The 19,505-nt window shown below is 45.3% G+C and overlaps 1 protein-coding gene across 2 annotated transcripts in view; it reads left to right on the top strand.

Annotated features, from left to right (window-relative positions):
• CCDC85A (coiled-coil domain containing 85A) overlaps positions 1 to 19,505 on the top strand; it is a 635,522-nt gene that overhangs the window by 484,638 nt on the left and 131,379 nt on the right. The gene's annotated exons all lie outside the window — the stretch shown is intronic.

Genomic DNA, 19,505 nt, shown 5'->3' with positions numbered 1-19,505 from the left:
CAAAAAATGGAATAACACGCAATCAAGAAAGAAGAATATAAATAAAAATAGTACCACTGAAAACATCATCTTGTCCCGCAAAAAACAAGCCGCCATACAGCTCCATCAGCCGAAAAATAAAAAAGTTATAGCTCTCAGAATAAAGCAATGCAAAAAAATATTTTTTTCTATAAAATAGCTTTTATTGTGTAAAAGCGCCAAAACATAGAAAAACTATATAACTTTGGTACCGCTGTAAACGTACTGACCCGAAGAATAAAGCTACCTTATCAATTTTACCACACGCGGAACAGCATAAAACAATTAAAAAAAAACAATTCCTGAATTGTTGTTTTTTTGTTTATTCTGCCTCCCAAAAAACAAGCCGTCACATGACTCTGTTGGCCAAAATATGGAAAAATTATAGCTCTCAAAATATGGCGATGCAAAAACTAGATTTTACAAAAAATTGCTGTCAATCATAAAAACCCGATATGATTCTGGTATCGATGTAATCACACCGACCCGAAGAATAAAGTCTTCTAATCACTTATACCACACGAGGAAAGGCGTAAAAAATAAACTCTTGGGTTATGGTTAGAGTTGTGCTAGGGTTAGGGTTGAGGTTAGGGTTAGGGTTGGGCTAGGGTTAGGATTGGGACTGGGCTAGGGTTAGGGTTGAAAAGAGGAGAACAACCGAAAATGTGGTCCCCAAGCCAATAGAAAACAGCAGAATAAATTGGGTAATTATTAAAATACCTTTATTAAATAGAAATAGTTGGTACACCATACAACAGAAATATACGTGTGTAGCACATATTACTCACAAAAAATACTAGATTAATGGCTAGTTTAGTGAGCAAATGGATAATAAAGGGCAATATGATATATAAATATCTGTATCAAAAATCCATACTCAAATATGCATACCACCCAAAATGTCTCACAAATCTATACAACAAACCATGTCTGCAACGCCAGCTATGCTGGAGAGACATGTGCCAAGAATAAGGAGGAAAGAAAGGAGAAGGGCCATACTTAGTTAAAATCTCCAGTCATGTCAAACATACCTCCCTGTGAATAGCCGGCTGCACCATGTATACCCCGACGCGTGTTTCTGACCGCCGTCCTTCATCAGGGGGTAACGTGCATAGCGTGTCCATGGTTTAAAAAGGTGAGGGAATGGTGTAACTCATGAATAGGGGAAGGGGGAACATGATGAAATATCCGGGCATACTTGCGGTGCAAATACCGGAAGTTTGCGTTCCATCGGAGCGGAAGTGGTGTGTCCACAAAGACAATGCCACAAATAGACATCAGAGGTGGCATATGCGCATGCGTGGAGGGAGGATCTATATCTGCGGCTCAAATATCCGAAAGCTGCGTTCCAACAAAGCGGAAGAGCATATATCATGTGATAGCATGGATATGTCAGTGGTTCAAATAGTGTTAGGGTTGGGCTAGGGTTATGGTTGGGCTAGGGTTGGGGTTAGGGCTGGGCTAGGGTTAGGGTTGGGCTAAGGTTGAGCTAGGGTTAGGGTTGGGCTAGGGTTAGGGTTGGGATTTTTTTTAAAAGTAAAAAAAAAAGATGACGATATGGCAACAAGTGTTGAGCGCAAGTGCTCGCTACTTGAGTTTGCATCGGGTGCTCGGGTATGCACTGAGTATCGCGGGTGCTCGAGTGACATGCTCAAGTCTCCGCCCCATATGCTTCACGGCCAAAAAAAACTTGCGAGGATTGCCTGCCATGCACGAGTGATCCACGCATGTTTTTTTTTTGGGTGTCTAATAACCGTGAAACATGCGGGCGGGGACTCGAGCATGTCACTCGAGCATCCACGATACATGGTGCATACCTGAGTACCCGATGCAAACTCAAGTAGCGAGCACTTGCGCTTAAGACTAATGACAACTTTTTAAATACGATGACCTAATGTTATCAAATTCTGTGTCATACCTCTGGGTTCAAAATGTTTACTACACACCTTGATAACATCCTTGAGGGGTGCAGTTTCCAAATTGGGGTCACTTGTGGGGAGTTTCCACTATTTAGGCACATCAGGGGCTCTCCGAATGCGACATGGCATCCGCTCTCGATTCCAGTCAATTTTGGGTTCAAAAAGTCACACAGTGCTCCTTCCCTTCTGAACTCTGCTGTGAGCCCAAACACTATATTTTCCCCACATATGGAGTATTGGCGTACTCAGGAGAAATTGCACAAAAGTTTTTGGGGTCCATTTTCTCCTCTTACCCTGGTGAAAATAAAAAAATTGGGGCTAAAACATAATTTTTGTGGAAAAAGTTAGATTTTTTTATTTTCACGGCTCCATGTTATAAACTTCTGTAAAGCACTTGGGGGTTCAGGGTGCTCACCACACATCTAGATAAGTTCCCTGAGGGGTTTAGTTTCCAAAATGATGTCACTTGTGGGGGGTTTCCACTGTTTTGGCACATCAGGGGCTCTCCAAACGCAACATGGCGTCCGCTAATTATTCAAGCAAATTTTACAATCAAAAAGTCAAATGGTGCTCCTTCCCTTCCAAGCCGTGCGCCCAAACAGTATTTTTTCCCCTCATATGGGGTATCTGCATGCTCAGGGGAAATTGCACAACACATTCTGGGGTCCATTTTTTCCTGTTACCCCTGAGAAAATAAAAAAATTGGGTTTAAAGTAACACTTTTGTGAAAAAAGTTAAATGTTAATTTTTTGCTTCCACATTTCAAAAATTCCTGTGAAGCACCTGAAAGGTTAATAAAGTTCTTGAATGTGGTTTTGAGCACCTTGAGGGGTGCAGTTTTTAGAATGGTGTCACTTTTGGGTATTTTCTGTCATAAAGACCCCTCAAAGTGACATCAAATGTGATTTGGTCCCTAAAAAAATGGTTTTGAAAATTTTGTTGGAAAAATGAGAAATTGCTGGTCAACTTTTAACCCTTATAGCTCCCTAATAAAAAAAAATTTGGTTCCAAAATTGTGCTGATGTAAAGTAGACATGTGGGAAATGTTATTTGTTAACTTCTTTTGTGTGACATATCTCTCTGATTTAAGGGTATAAATAGTCAAATTTGGAAAATTGTAAAATTTTCTACATTTTCGCCAAATTTCCATTTTTTTCACAAATAAATGCAAGTGATATCAAAGAGATTTTACCACAATCATGAAGTACAATATGTCACGAAAAAACATTCTCAGAATTAGCGGGATCCGTTGAAGCGTTCCAGGTTTATTACCTCATAAAATGACAGTGGTCAGAATTGTAAAAATTGGCCTGGTCATTAACGTGCAAACCACCTTGGGTTGTAAAGGGGTTAAGGGAATATGTCACTAAGTAGATCATGTCTGGACTTATTATTCCTGTACTGTGACATCACTATGCTAATTATACTACCATTGTGGTATCTCCATGACATTTCTATATGCATCATTCCTGTAAAGTGACATCACTATGTACAAAATCACAATATTGTGGCATCACTGTGTACATTATGCCTGTGCATTAACTAAAACAAAAATTCATAAGCTTTCTATGAATTTGCTGCTAAAAGTTGTCATGTGGACTGTGGTCCTAACCCAAGCTCTACTACGGAGTTCCATGGTTACTTTTTTCACCCTGAGCCATACTTGAGATTTTGTCAAAGTAAATGTGTATGCAGATGGTCCAATAATCAGGTATGAGCATTTCTAGAAATGCCCGTTCCCAATTACTGTAGCGCAGCGTGGGGTGGTAACCGCGGGCGAGGCATTAGTCTCTTACTTTTACGCCCGCTGAGCTACATGGAAGTGTGGGTCCTGGATAGTGTTGAGCCACCCCCATAGTGTTCTGGTTCGGTTCGGTTCGTCGAACACCTGCATGTTCGTCGAACGGTTTGTCGAACACCGTCGAACATCGTTAAAACCAATAGCAGGGATTGTCTGCCACTCACTGTAATGCCACAGCCATGGTGCTTGTGGCATTGCAGTGGTTGCCCAAATCGATGGGAACAGTGCTCACAGTGAAACATGAAAAGCTGGCAAATCAGCAGCAGCATACACCGGTACCCGACAATTTAGAACAGAAAGAATAGAGCATCACACATAGATTAGATAGATAGAAACATGTCAGTCACATATATAATAAGTACAGTGACAGTGTTGGTTACTATACTTGTCATTTAGTGTTAAAGGATTTATAAAAAAAAAAAATAGTGTTTTCATGCACCCTTCTCTTTAAAAAAGCCAGCCGGCAATTCATCATCGGTACCCGACAATTTAGAACAGAAAGGATAGAGAATCACACATAGATTAGATAGATAGAAACATGTCAGTCACATATATAATAAGTACAGTGATAGTGTTGGTTACTGTACTTGTCATTTAGTATTAAAATAAAGGATTTATTGAAAAAAAAAATTGGCTTGGGGTTCCCCATAATTTTAGTCTCCAGCGGAGGTTAAGCAGATGGCTGTGGCAGATGTTTGAAGCCTGGGAAGGGTGTAATACCCACGGAACTTCCCAGGCTACTAATATCAGCCCCCAGCTGAATACCTAGCCTTTACTAGCTATTAAAAGGGGGGACCCCCCCAAAAAATGACATGGGGTCCCCCCTATTTTAATAGCTAGCAAAGGCTAGGCAGACAGCTGGGGGCTGATATTAAAAGCCCAGGAAGGGTGCCATGAATATTGGCCCCCTCCCAGGCTAGAAACACCAGTAAAATAATAAACCAACCTCATCCTTACCTGCGCTCTGCAGCGTCTATGAAGGATGACAAGCTGGATGCCATCCAGCTTGTCATCCTTCATAGACACTGCAGAGCTCAGGCATGCTTGCACTCTGCAGTGTCTCTGAAGCGCTACCTGCAGTGTCTCTGAAGCGCTGGATCGCAGCAGAGCGCTACCATCCAGCTTGTCATCCTTCAGAGACACTGCAGAAATTTTATGTGGCCTTCGCCATATTTTTGTGTCCAGCCAGGTACAGCAGGCAGGAACGGGCTGCCCCCAAGCCCCAGATGCCTATTTGTACCTGGCTGGAAACAAAAATACAGGGAAGCCCTTTTTGAAATAATTAAAAAAAAATTGACGTGGGGCTTCACCCTATTTTTGTGTCCAGCCAGGTAAAACTAAGTAGCTGGCTGGACAGTTCATAGAAGCGCCATCTTCTGGCGCTGTACCCAACTCATCCAGGGCCCTGGTGCGGTGGCTCAGTGGGTAATAAAGGGGTTAGGGCTAGCTTGGTATTATCAGCTGGCCCTAAGCCTGAAATTCATGGGGTCACGCCAATATTAGACATGACCGCCATGAATTTCTAGTAAAGTATTTAAAAAAAACACAACACCCAGAATAAAGTCCTTTAATTGAAATAAACACACATTCCTTTAATGTTCTAAATTAAACTACTTACCGTATCACCCATTCCAGCTGAAGCCAACGATCTCCTGCAATAAAAATAAAATAATGAACCAACCTCATCCCTACCTTTCCATGTTTCTCAGGACAGCTTCAGATCTGCTACATTGACATGACAGGCTGGATTGCAGCAGAACGCTGAACTCAGCTCACCTCATGCACGTCACTGACAGCGTGGGAGAATTCTCCTGCGCTCAGCGCTTGAGCAGGAGAATTCTCCCACGCTGCAATGGCATTGAGATGACAGGCTGGATCACAGCTGAGCGCTGCCATCCAGCTTGTCATCCTTCATAGACACTGCAGAGCGCAAGCATGCCTGCGCTCTGCAGTGTCTCTGAAGGATAACAAGCTGGTTGGTAGTGCTCTGCTGCAATCCAGCGCTTCAGAGACACTGCAGGTAGCTCTTCAGAGACACTGCAGAGCGCAAGCATGCCTGCACTCTGCAGTGTCTATGAAGGATGACAAGCTGGATGGCATTGAGATGACAGGCTGGATCGCAGTTGAGTGCTGTCATCCAACTTGTCATCCTTCATAGACACTGCAGAGCGCAAGCAAGCCTGCGCTCTGCAGTTTCTCTGAAGGATGACAAGCTGGATGGCAGCGCTCAGCTGCGATCCAGCCTGTCATCTCAATGCCATTGCAACGTGGGAGAATTCTCCTGCTCAAGCGCTGAGTGCAGGAGAATTCTCCCACGCTGTCAGTGACGTGCATGAGGTGAGCTGAGTTCATTGGACATGAACTCGGCTCATCTGGATGCCGTCACAGCCAGACACTGAGGAGCTTCACTGAGGAGCTTCTGAGTGTCTGCGGCATGGCAAGCAGGATGGCAGCGTTCTGCTCCGATCCAGCCTGTCATGTAAATGTAGCAGAGCTGAAGCTGTTCTGGGAACCATGGAAAGGTAAGGATGAGCTTGGTTTATTATTTTACTTTTATTGCAGAAGACATTGGCTTCTGCTGGAATGGGCGATACTGTAAGTAGGGTTTAATTTAGAACTGTAGCATACCTGGCGGCGTTCTTGCATGGTGTTCCATCTCTCATCATGCAAGATCGCAAACTTCATCTCCCGCCCAGCTTCCTGGTCTGGCTTCTTTCCTTGTGCTCAGCTCTGCTCCACTTTGGCTGCATAGGGCGACGCCCGCTGAACTTCCTGTTTCTTGTACCTGCTGCGGACACGCCCCTGTTGCACCTTCAGCCTATTGCTGTCCATCTTTGGGTATTTATACCACCTTCTTCCTCAAGATGGCGCCTGAGCATTGTTTCTTGTCAGTTGGCTTTTTGTCTCTGACATGCCAGGTCCTATCCTGTTTTCCTGCCTGTTTTCCAGTTCTGTGTCTGAACTGTGGTCTGTTCTTGTGAACACGCCTCTTGCATGTTCTTTCGCCTTCTAGGGGCCGTATTCCTAGATCTGCCTGTCTGTGCCTTGCGGTATCTGTTCCCGTCTGAACAGAGTCCTGTTTGTGTCTCTGCCTTGCGGTGTCTGTTCCCGTCTGAACAGAGTCCTGTTTGTGTCCCTGCCTTGCGGTATCTGTTCCCGTCTGAACAGAGTCCTGTTTGTGTTCCTGCCTTGCGGTATCTGTTCCCGTCTGAACAGAGTCCTGTTTGTGTTCCTGCCTTGCTGTCTCTGTTCCCGTTCCTCTGTTCCCTGTTGTCTGTGCCTCGTTTCTACTTTAACCTTGTCTCCCTTTTCCCTCTATGTCTGTTTTCTGCGTCTTTCTGCAGAGTCTGAACCCGCTCCTAAATTCCTTCTCGTCGTCTCTGTACCTCTGTTGTGAATTTAGTGTACGCTCGCTACTTCTATGTAAGTACTGTGCGTGCTTCTGGTTCTGCCTTTCCTTCTCCGTCTGTTCTTTGTGAACAGAGTCCTATCCCCTTGCCTTGTTTACCGCTCTGCGGTGTCCGCTCTGCTCCTGCTTAGCTTGCCGCTCTTGCGGTGTCTGCTCTGCTCCTGCTTAGCTTGCCGCTCTTGCGGTTTCTGCTCTGCTCCTGCCTTGTTTACCGCTCTGCGGTGTCCGCTCTGCTCCTGCTTAGCTTGCCGCTCTTGCGGTTTCTACTCTGCTCCTGCCTTGTTTACCGCTCTGCGGTGTCCGCTCTGCTCCTGCTTAGCTTGCCGCTTTTGCGGTTTCTGCTCTGCTCCTGCCTTGTTTACCGCTCTGCGGTGTCCGCTCTGCTCCTGCTTAGCTTGCCGCTCTTGCGGTTTTCACTCTGCTCTTGCCTTGCTTGCCGCTCCTGCGGTTTCTGCTCTGCTCTTATCTTGCTTACTGCTTCTGCGGTTTCCGCCCTGCCCTGCTTCTGCCCGCTGCTCCGGCAGTCCTGTCCTGCCCTGCTTGTGCTCGCTGCTCCTGCAGCCCCGTCCTGCTCTGTTCTTGCCCACCGCTTCGGGCGTTCCCTCTCTGCTGTGGTTGTCTACCGCATCTGCGGTTCTGTGACCCAGTCTGTACTGGGTCTTAACCTCTCTGTGCTCCAGCCCGTCCTTTCGGCCAGTACCTCCCTGCCTGCATACTCGCCTGTATCCACCCATCTGCATACCTGCCGTGTTTGCTTACATCCACCAGTCTGTGCCAGCCTAACCTGCCTGTTCCAGTAATCCTAGTGTGGGTCAACCCCCGTGTCCGGAGTTTGACCTGGAGTAGCACCTGGTCCCTCTGCCCGGTTTCTCCCTGGTGCACTGGCGTCGTATGCCGTCGTGCCACCTTGGTCGGATCGGCCAGATACTTAGTCATGCCCCTCCAGGCACTCTCCGGTCCATGGTCCAGTGGAACCACAACACCCGCACACGCCAGTCAGTCCAGGCGTGTGCATAACAGCATGCTCAGGCCATGGTTCCCGTTGAGCCCCACGGCCTTCGCTCTCTGAGACGTTTTCCAGCTAATACGTGCATTAAAAATAAATAAATAATTTTTTTTTTTTTCTCTAGCTGAGTTCCAGGCTAATTTCGCACCCGTCCAGATGGAGCTTTCTGCACCCATTCCTGCGGATCTGCCCTATTACTATGGGGATCCAAAACAAAGTCGTGCATTTGTGGAGCAATGCATTCTGCACTTCAAGTTCTACCCTCTTTCTTTTCCTTCTGATTGGTCTAAAGTGGCATTTATAATTGACTACCTAGCGGGGGATGCCTTCAAGTGGGTCACCCCCCTATGGGAAGCTTGGGATCCTATCGTCCTTGACCTGCAGGCCTTCCTGGTGGCCTTCCTAATGGTCTTCGATGACCCCAACCCTGGAGTCCCTGCTGAAGCTGCACCTGCTCCCGCGGATCCACCACGGTACTACGGGGATCCAAAACAATGCCATGCGTTTGTGTGGCAATGCTTGCTGCAGTTCCGGTTCTATGCTAATGCCTATTCTTCTGATCGGGTTAAGGTGGGATTTATAATGTCCAACCTAGCGGGTGATGCCTTGGAATGGATCAACCCCCTATGGGAAGCACAGGATCCTATCGTTCTAGACCTACAGGCCTTCCTGGTGGCCTTCCTTTTGGCTTTCGATGATCCTAACCCTGAAGCCCCTGCTGAAGCTTCACTTCCCTGTATCCCGGAGCAGCCCCGACGGGTAATGTGCATAGGTAGCGCACAAGTTCTCCTGCCCGAAAAGACTGTTGCTTGCCCTGAATCCACTCAGGATGACTACACTCTCCGGAATACTGCTCCCAACCTCAAGAGGCAGTCCAGACGTGCTAGATGCAGAGGCAAGCCGTCACGCCAGGGTCTGTCCTCCCTGAGACCTCCTGACCCCAACCTTGAAGTCCCTACTGAAGCTTCATCTTCCTGTATCCTGGAGAAGCCCCAGCGGGTGATGTGTGTGGGTGGTGCACCAGTTCTCCAGCCAGAAGAGACTGCTACCCATCCAGAGTCCACACAGGAGAGCTTCCTGCACCTGGCATCAGATTCTACACCCACTTTAACCAGTGTGCATGTCCAAGGATGCTCCGAAGCTGTGTTTACCTCCGAGTCTGTACACCTCTACTACCTGGCGGAGGACCCCTTGTTGCCTCCTGAATCCTCCGGGATACCACTCGATGACAATTGGAGAGAGACTTCCCTACACCCGGTACCCGATACTTCGTCCGCTCAGTCCTGTGGGCCTGACAATGGGTGCCTCAAAGTGGTAGTTACTCCCGAGTCTCTACACCCCTCTGACCAGGCAGAGGACCTCCAGTTGTCTCCAGAACCCTTCGGGGTGCTACCTGGTAGCGAAAGGACAGAGACTCTCCTATTCTCTGTACCTGATACCTCGCCCGCTTCTTCCAGTGAGTCCGACATAGTGTACTCCGAAGCAGAGGTTACCCCCGAGTCTCTACACCCCTCCGACCAGGCGGAGGACCTCCAGTCGTCTCCTGAACCCTTCGGGGTGCTACCTGATAGCGAATGGACTGAGACTCTCCTTTACTCGGTACCTGATACCTCGCCCGCTTCTTCCAGTGAGTCCGACCTAGTGTACTCCGAAGCAGAGGTTACCCCCGAGTTTCTACACCCCTCCGACCAGGCGGAGGACCTCCAGTCGTCTCCTGAACCCTCCGGGATGCTACCTGATAGCGAATGGACAGAGACTCTCCTTTACTCGGTACCTGATACCTTGCCCGCTTCTTCCAGTGAGTCTGACCTTGTGTACTCCGAAGCAGAGGTTACCCTCGAGTCTCGGTATCCCTCCAACCTGGCGGAGGACCCCCAGTTGTTTCCTGAATCCTCCGGGGTACCACCACATAACAAAGAGGCAGTGTCTTCTCTACACCTTGTACCTGATACTTTGCCCATTTCATCCTGTGAGCTTGACAAGATGTACCCCGAAGCAGAGGCTACCCCCGAGTCTCTGCACCCCTCCAACCCGGCAGCGGACCTCCAGTTGTCTCCTGAACTTTTTGGGGTGCTGCCTAAAAATAAATGTAGAGAGACTTTTTTGTGTGCTGTTTCTGGTACTTCACCCGTTTCATCTGTTGCTGAAGATGGCTGGATGGGAAGTCGCATCCTAGCCATCCAGATTATAAGACCAGTTTTGTCTCCTCCTGTGGACAATAGAAGTATTCTCCTTGAAGAGAGGGATTGGCCCCCAAATTCCCTGCGGAAGATCCTTGCAGGCCTGAAGAAGAGGGGGCGTAAGGGGGGGGGGTACTGTAGCATACCTGGCGGCGTTCTTGCATGGTGTTCCATCTCTCATCATGCAAGATCGCAAACTTCATCTCCCGCCCAGCTTCCTGGTCTGGCTTCTTTCCTTGTGCTCTGCTCTGCTCCACTTTGGCTGCATAGGGTGACGCCCGCTGAACTTCCTGTTTCTTGTACCTGCTGCGGACACGCCCCTGTTGCACCTTCAGCCTATTGCTGTCCATCTTTGGGTATTTATACCACCTTCTTCCTCAAGATGGCGCCTGAGCATTGTTTCTTGTCAGTTGGCTTTTTGTCTCTGACATGCCAGGTCCTATCCTGTTTTCCTGCCTGTTTTCCAGTTCTGTGTCTGAACTGTGGTCTGTTCTTGTGAACACGCCTCTTGCCTGTTCTTTCGCCTTCTAGGGGCCGTATTCCTAGATCTGCCTGTCTGTGCCTTGCGGTATCTGTTCCCGTCTGAATAGAGTCCTGTTTGTGTCTCTGCCTTGCGGTGTCTGTTCCCGTCTGAACAGAGTCCTGTTTGTGTCCCTGCCTTGCGGTATCTGTTCCCGTCTGAACAGAGTCCTGTTTGTGTTCCTGCCTTGCGGTATCTGTTCCCGTCTGAACAGAGTCCTGTTTGTGTTCCTGCCTTGCTGTCTCTGTTCCCGTTCCTCTGTTCCCTGTTGTCTGTGCCTCGTTTCTACTTTAACCTTGTCTCCCTTTTCCCTCTATGTCTGTTTTCTGCGTCTTTCTGCAGAGTTTGAACCCGCTCCTAAATTCCTTCTCGTCGTCTCTGTACCTCTGTTGTGAATTTAGTGTACGCTCGCTACTTCTATGTAAGTACTGTGCGTGCTTCTGGTTCTGCCTTTCCTTCTCCGTCTGTTCTTTGTGAACAGAGTCCTATCCCCTTGCCTTGTTTACCGCTCTGCGGTGTCCGCTCTGCTCCTGCTTAGCTTGCCGCTCTTGCGGTGTCCACTCTGCTCCTGCTTAGCTTGCCGCTCTTGCGGTTTCTGCTTGCTCCTGCCTTGTTTACCGCTCTGCGGTGTCCGCTCTGCTCCTGCTTAGCTTGCCGCTCTTGCGGTTTCTGCTCTGCTCATGCCTTGTTTACCGCTCTGCGGTGTCCGCTCTGCTCCTGCTTAGCTTGCCGCTCTTGCGGTTTTCACTCTGCTCTTGCCTTGCTTGCCGCTCCTGCGGTTTCTGCTCTGCTCTTATCTTGCTTACTACTTTTGCGGTTTCCGCCCTGCCCTGCTTCTGCCCGCTGCTCCGGCAGTCCTGTCCTGCCCTGCTTGTGCTCGCTGCTCCTGCAGCCCCGTCCTGCTCTGTTCTTGCCCACCGCTTCGGGCGTTCCCTCTCTGCTGTGGTTGTCTACCGCATCTGCGGTTCTGTGACCCAGTCTGTACTGGATCTTAACCTCTCTGTGCTCCAGCCCGTCCCTTCGGCCAGTACCTCCCTGCCTGCATACTCGCCTGTATCCACCCATCTGCATACCTGCCGTGTTTGCTTACATCCACCAGTCTGTGCCAGCCTAACCTGCCTGTTCCAGTAATCCTAGTGTGGGTCAACCCCCGTGTCCGGAGTTTGACCTGGAGTAGCACCTGGTCCCTCTGCCCGGTTTCTCCCTGGTGCACTGGCGTCGTATGCCGTCGTGCCACCTTGGTCGGATCGGCCAGATACTTAGTCACGCCCCTCCAGGCACTCTCCGGTCCATGGTCCAGTGGAACCACAACACCCGCACACGCCAGTCAGTCCGGTCGTGTGCATAACAAGAACATTAAATGAATGTGTCTTTATTTCAATTAAAGAACTTTATTCTGGGTGTTTGTGTTTTTTTAACTTTGACTATGGGGTTAGTAATGGGGGTGTCTTATAGACGCCTCTCCATTACTAACCTGGGCTTGATGTCAGCTGGCATTATAAGCTGACATCAACCCCAACCCTATTACCCCACTGCCACTGCTACAGGGCAGTGGGAAGAGCGAGGCTAAGTGCCAGAATTGGCGCATCCTATGGATGCTCCATTTCTGGGGTGGCTGACGGCTGGTGTTTCTAGCCTGGGAGGGAGCCAATATTCATGGCACCCTTCCTGGGCTGTCTGCCTAGCCTTTGCTAGCTATTAAATTAGGGGGGGCCCCACGTCATTTTTTTTTGGGGTCCCCCATTTTAATAGCTAGCAAAGGCTAGGTATTCAGCTGGGGGCTGATATTAGTAGCCTGGGAAGTTCCATGGGTATTACCCCCTTCCCAGGCTTCAAACATCTGCCCCAGCCGTCTGCTTAACATCCGCTAGAGACTAAAATTATAGGGAACCCCATGCCAATTTTTGTTTTAATAAATCCTTTATTTTAACACTAAATGTCAAGTACAGTAACCAACACTATCACTGTACTTATTATATATGTGACTGACATGTTTCTATCTATCTAATCTATGTGTGATGCTCTATTCTTTCTGTTCTAAATTGTCTGGTACTGATGATGAATTGCCGGCTGGCTTTTTTAAAGAGAAGGGTGCATAAAAACACTATTATTTTTTTTTTTTAATAAATCCTTTAACACTAAATGACAAGTACAGTAACCAACACTGTCACTGTACTTATTATATATGTGACTGACATGTTTCTGTCAATCTAATCTATGTGTGATGCTCTATTCTTTGTGTTCTAAATTGTCGGGTACCGGTGTATGCTGCTGCTGAATTGCCGGCTTTTCATATTTCACTGTGAACACTGTTCCCATCGATTTGGGCAACCACTTTAATGCCACAACCACCATGGCTGTGGCATTACAGTGAGTGTCAGACAATCCCTGCATGATTGAAATCCAGTTACGCTTTTGGTGCACGAACAGTTTTCGAACATAACCTCGAACAGCCAAATTTTTTGCAAATCATTCGAGTTCGTCGAATGACTCGAACAGAGCCCAAAACAACTCGAATTTGAGATTGGCGAACAGTTCGAGTCGAACACTGCTCCTCTCTAGTCCTGGATGAGTGTTGGTGCTGTGAAAGCCTTGTGCCCATGCAGGCTGCATGTAGCTAGTGGTGTTGGCTGGCCCAGATCATAAGTTTCACAGTTCATTAAAGGAGACTCCTGTTCTAAAACATAGCTTTTACTTAACGGTAGCTTGGTAAGGATTATGTACAGGGGATAGCAGGTACAAAGTTTTATGGACTTTTCTTTTACAGTATAAGGCATTTCAACACACACACAATCCTTCCACTGTAGTCTACTCCAGGGCTGGTGACACACACTGTTTCGCCCTACTTTGTCACAGCCTAGCTTGTCGCCACAGTCCTGTTTAGCAGGTCTCTCTACCTGCTCAGCAGTTCTACGTCCTATTTCTTCCACTATTGACGCCTTGGATCTACCACTCTGGACCCCCACTAGCCCCATGCACTCCGTCCTGTTTAGGTCCATTACCTTTGGCGTTTTGCAAGCGGAGGGTTTCTTGAGACTCGTCATCCTATCCAAGAACCCGTTTTCTGAAAGGCCACTCTGTCTCATTGGTCGCTTCTCCCTTGTCCTTTAAGCCTCTTTTCCTCGGTAGTTCACCCAAAATGGCAGCACTACTCACAGACACTTCCTACTCGAACTTGAACTTGTCCTTATCACACTAACTACAGGAAGCAGTCACTTGCCCTATCACTTAACCCCTCCCACTATAGGCTAGTCCCAAACATTAACTTTCACATTAGCCTAATGTCATTACCTAACTACAGTCAACTACCTTATATTACACCTGTTCTATGTACTAAAGCCAAAACTATAAGTCCCTATACTATCACATCTTATACTGTACACTATGTCCTACACTATACATTACCAACATTACTTATCTTACATTATTACATCATACTGGAACATAAAACATAACACAAACTATATATACATATATAATATATATATATATATACAAAAGACGTAAGACACACAACACGATTGGTATCTTTAGGGGTAGGAGCGTGACAGTCATTGTCCACCATCCTTATGCTACCATCCCATTTAAACTGCCTGGCAATCACTTGACAAAAGAGCAAAATGTTTGTTCATTGGGTGAGATGATTTTTAAGTAGGCTTAAAAATCGTAGTTATTGGCAACACATAGTCTTCTGTATAAAGGGGATGTGGTGCCGATAACATGATGTTCTACATGCACAGAATGATCATACTAACAATTGTTCTGTGCACATAGAACTGTGCTCAGGCAGTATAAACTGGTCACAAACAGACTTCTGATCTGCTTGCATTTAGCCAATTGTCAGTCGGGTAACCACCGTGATTGTGTCATCTAACACCCTAGCAATAGTAGAAACATGAAACTTATGCATAAAGGACATAGTAGAAAAAAATGTTAGTGTTATGTATGTTAAAGATGGTATAAAAACAATTCAATAAAAAGCACAGAAAGGAAAATTGAAAGTCTATAGGCAAGTCTGGAAGCCAGTGAGAGGTTAGTCAAGCATGAATAATTTACACCCCTCCGGGACAGGATTAGGGCACCTGGATAAATGGTTAGTAGATAAAATCATTACAATGCCATATATTTTCATGTGCTGGAGCTTTACCTTCTTTAGCCTCATGTAAGTACTTGTAGATTGTAGTCCATATCATTTATGGGTAAACAGATAAACAAGCAGACTCACAGACAGGCAGATAGATACTTTTTTCCCCCAAAACTTTGCATATCTATTTTATTAATAATGATAAAGGTATACTGTATATAAACCGTTCAACCAGCCAACCTCATATATCTTTTTGTTTAATTACTTCTAGGTGAGATTCAGTGGCAAATACTTGGACAGGGTCATGGAACTCTCAACAAGAAATAGATTACTTTGACTTTGATAAGTGCTTAATTAGCCCCAAGATGCCGGATGTGCAGAAGTAATTAGAAATCTAATTAAATAAAAGAACGTTTGTGATCACTGATAAAGCATTCCTTGTCACTGATCGCTTCTTGCTCTTGTTCTCTGAGAGCACTTTCTGTATTTGCTACTGTGAGGCTATGTGCCCACGTTGCGGACCTGAAGCATATTTTTTACGCTTCTCCCTGGCGGGAAAATCGCATGCGGATATTACATGCGGTTTTCCCGCCAGGTAGAAGCGTTTGTGAGGCGTCTTTGCATGCATTTTCGCATGCGGGTTATCAAGCACTTCTCCAAGCATCACTTGGAAAAGTGCTTGACAACTTGTTCAGAATGGTAAAAAATAAAAAAATAAACTTTATACTCACCTTCTGATGCATTCTCTGCCCCGTCCGGAGTCTTGAGCGGCTCACGCTGTTGTGTGCAGGACCTGCGGTGACGTCATTGAGTCATGTGGTGGGTCACATGACTCAATGACGTGGCAGGTCCTTCAGACAACAGCGCGACGGAGGGAAAACATCAGAAGATAAGTATAAACTTTATTTTATTCTTTTTTTTACAGGTTCTTTGGTACCCAGGTCTGGAGGAGAGTCTCCTCTCCTCCAGACCTGGGTACCATCCGCACATTGATTCCGCAGCGCTTCCGCAAAATTAATGAACATGCTGCGGATTTTTGACTGCAGCATATACGCTGCGGAAAAATCCGCAGCATGGGCATTGACATTGCGGAATGCCATTGGGGACCATGGGGTGCGGATCTACATGCGTTTTTCAAGCGTTTACGCTGCGGAAATTCCGCAGCATATACGCTTGAAAAACGCTACGTGGGCACACAGCCATACGCTTGAAAAACGCTACGTGGGCACACAGCCTGACACTGTAACAAAACATGCATGGATGCTATAGAACAAGTGATAGCACACCTGAAAACACATTACAATACTGCTGCTGCTTAATCAAGTCCTAGGGCTGTGGATAAAATCTCATTATTTATAGGATGTGAACACCTTCGAGGGGATGTTTTTCACTTAAAATGTATGTATTTTGGGCTGAAAGATATTTTTTTCTTTGTTTTTACTGGCTCTTTATTTCTGTGCTGGCTGCAGAGTGAGCTCTTCTGGCTGTAAGTTTGTAACTCTCTTTTTTTTCTCAAATCCTCTAAGCTGATTTATGACCCCATCAAAGTTCAGCTCAATTTTATTCTGGTCAGTAGTCTAGAGTTACATAGTCCCCATCACAAAAGTTCACTGACATATTTTCAGTTTAATCATTCTGGCGCCAGCGATGTTTAATGAAACCTAACTGCAAAAATGATGTTGAGCTTAAAATACATGCAACTAGGTTAAAAAAACATATCCACAGATGTGCTCCTACCTTTTAATCAATGTTTTGTGACATTTTCAAATGCCGGAGTAAATTGGGGGACAGTCTTATTACCCACCAAGAAAATTTCAGTTGAAACCAACAATTGAAATGAAAAATTCTCCCTGTACTTACTTGATATAGATTTACTATTGATTTCAGAAGTAAATCTATGCATTTATCCAAGTATCATTCCTGGTATCAAAGGCAGGCGGAAAATGTGTATCTTATTACTTAATACAGGAGTGGGGAACCTTTTTTCTGCCAAGGGCCATTTGGATATTTATAACATCAATAGCGGGCCATTCAAAATCATCAACTTGAAAATGATCCTGCTATACTTGGTCAAATAATTAACTCACCCCTAATGTGATGGCTGAAAGTGCTTGTAAGGTGTGTGATGATAGGTGGTATGGATGATGTTGCCACTCGCATCTGTTTTTCCAAGTTTGCGTTGGTATGGAGTAGAGTTGACTCTTTGGAATAAGTTTTGTAATGAACAGCTTGCATCAGTAAGTTGTTCCGAACATAGATCTCCTCACAGTGGGAAATTCATCATTACTCATGTTACATTTCTAAAACTCAAGCAGTGGGAGGTCTGTTGTATACATCACATAGAAGACACAGAGTCTGCTATATACATCACATAGGAGATACTGAGAATGCTGTATACATCACATAGACAATACTAAGGATGCTGTATACATCACATGCAAGACATCGAGACTGCAGAAAACATCACATAGGAGACACAGAAATTACTGTATACATCACATAGGAGATGCCAATACTGCTATATACTTCACAAAGAAGACACTGCGACTGTTATATACATCCCACAGGAGACACTGAGAGTGATATATACATCACATAGGAAACACCAAGACTGCTGTATATACATCACAAAAGAGACTCTGAAACTGTTGTATATGCATCACACAGGAGACACTGAGACTGCCGTATAAACATCACATAGGACACATTATAAACATTACATAAGAGGCATTGGGGCTTGAAGCACATATATCACATATGAGTCATTTGGGCTGGAGCATAAACATCACATAGGAGGCACTGGGGCTGGAGCATATACATCACATAGGAGACAGCGGGGCTGACTTAACAGATGAATAAAGGTAAGCAAGACATTTGGAGATCTGTAGTAAAAAAGAGCTCTGTCTCCTGTAGAATTTTGTACCTACTCAGACTAATTAAAATTAAATAATTATTATATATCCTGCTCCAAAACCACTATTAACCCCTTTAACATTCAAGAAAATGCGGTGCTTACCTTAAGCCACCTCAGACCTTCAGTGTCATTACACATTAAATAACCATCCTGGATCATTATGGATAATACATCTCACCATTACCCCCTTTATGACTGTAGATAACCAGAGATTGACTAAAGTATCTGTTATGACCAAACAGAACAGAAATAATATCTTTAATCTAAACCACACAATGTAAAAATATGAGATGTAATACATGGAAATACATGTGGAAATCTGGCAATGTACAGAACATTTTGATGCCTGCGTTGCTGGCATTAACATTTTTGAAAATCTCTTTTTAAAATCCTCCAATTGTCCTTAAAATGTTGCATGATTAATGAAAAAGATATCCAATATGACAAGCAAACCTTTACATCAGATGTCACATAAATTACATACTTCCATTTTTTTTAGACTATAAGACATTGATGAATATATTTAACAGTAGCACTTAACCCCTTTAAAGCCCAAGACATACTAATACGTATCTGCGCCCTGGGCTTTAAGAGCCTGACGAGTATTAGTACGTCTTTGCGATCGCGCCCGCACACAGGCTCTGAGGGCACGATCGCCACCGGGTGTCAGCTGATTGTCACAGCTGACACCCGGTGCTATGTGGAGGTAGTGGTCCCGCACTGCTCCCGGCACATTAATCCCCGCAATTCTGTGATCGAAGTCGATCACAGCATTGCGGTGGCAAGAGGAGGTGATCGCAATACTCACCTCCTCTTCCGGCCTCCAGCGCTGTCTGCCGCGGCTTCCCGGATGTTGACATGACGACCTGATGTCGTCATGACAACATCTGGGTCACCAGACAGCAGGAAGATATTTTGGTCATGTGCAGTGCATGACCAAACTATCTTCTCCCTGTGCAGCTCTGACAGCCTGCATAGCACAGGGATGGTGCTCCATTCCTGTGCTATGCAGACGATCAGAATAAAAAAAGTGAAAGTCCCATAGTGGGACAAAGTATAAAAGTAAAAAAAGTGTCAGAAAGTGAAAAAAAAATTGTAAAAATATTTAAAAAAAATAAAAATAAATAATCCACTAAAAATAAAAATATAATGTACCCATCAGTAAATATTATTATGAAAAAAATAAAAAATAAATAAAAGTACACATATTTGGTATCACCGCATCTGGAACGACCTGACCTATAAAATTGTCCCACTAGTTAACCCCTTCAGTGAACATGGTAAAAAAATAAAAACAAAAAACGAAGCAAAAAACAATGCTTTATCATCATACCGCCAAACAAAAAATGGAATAACACGCGATCAAAAAGAACAATATAAATAAAAATGGTAACGCTGAAAACGTCATCTCGTCCCGCAAAAAACAAGCTCCATACAACTCCATCAGCCGAAAAATCTAAAAGTTATAGCTCTCAGAATAAAGCGATGCAAAAAAATATTTTTTTCTATAAAATTGCTTTTATTATGTAAAAAACATAGAAAAACTATATAAATGTGGTACTGCTGTAAACGTACTGACCCGAAGAATAAAGCTACCTTATCAATTTTACCACACGCGGAACAAAATAAAAAAAAAAAAAAAACAACTCCTGAA

Source organism: Phyllobates terribilis, unplaced genomic scaffold (genome assembly GCF_046119375.1).
Source record: "Phyllobates terribilis strain yellow unplaced genomic scaffold, ASM4611937v1 Scaffold_3__8_contigs__length_932513732, whole genome shotgun sequence".
NCBI lineage: Eukaryota > Metazoa > Chordata > Amphibia > Anura > Dendrobatidae > Phyllobates > Phyllobates terribilis.
Note: the sequence above shows the minus strand (reverse complement) of the source record. Positions and strands in the feature narration are given on the sequence as shown.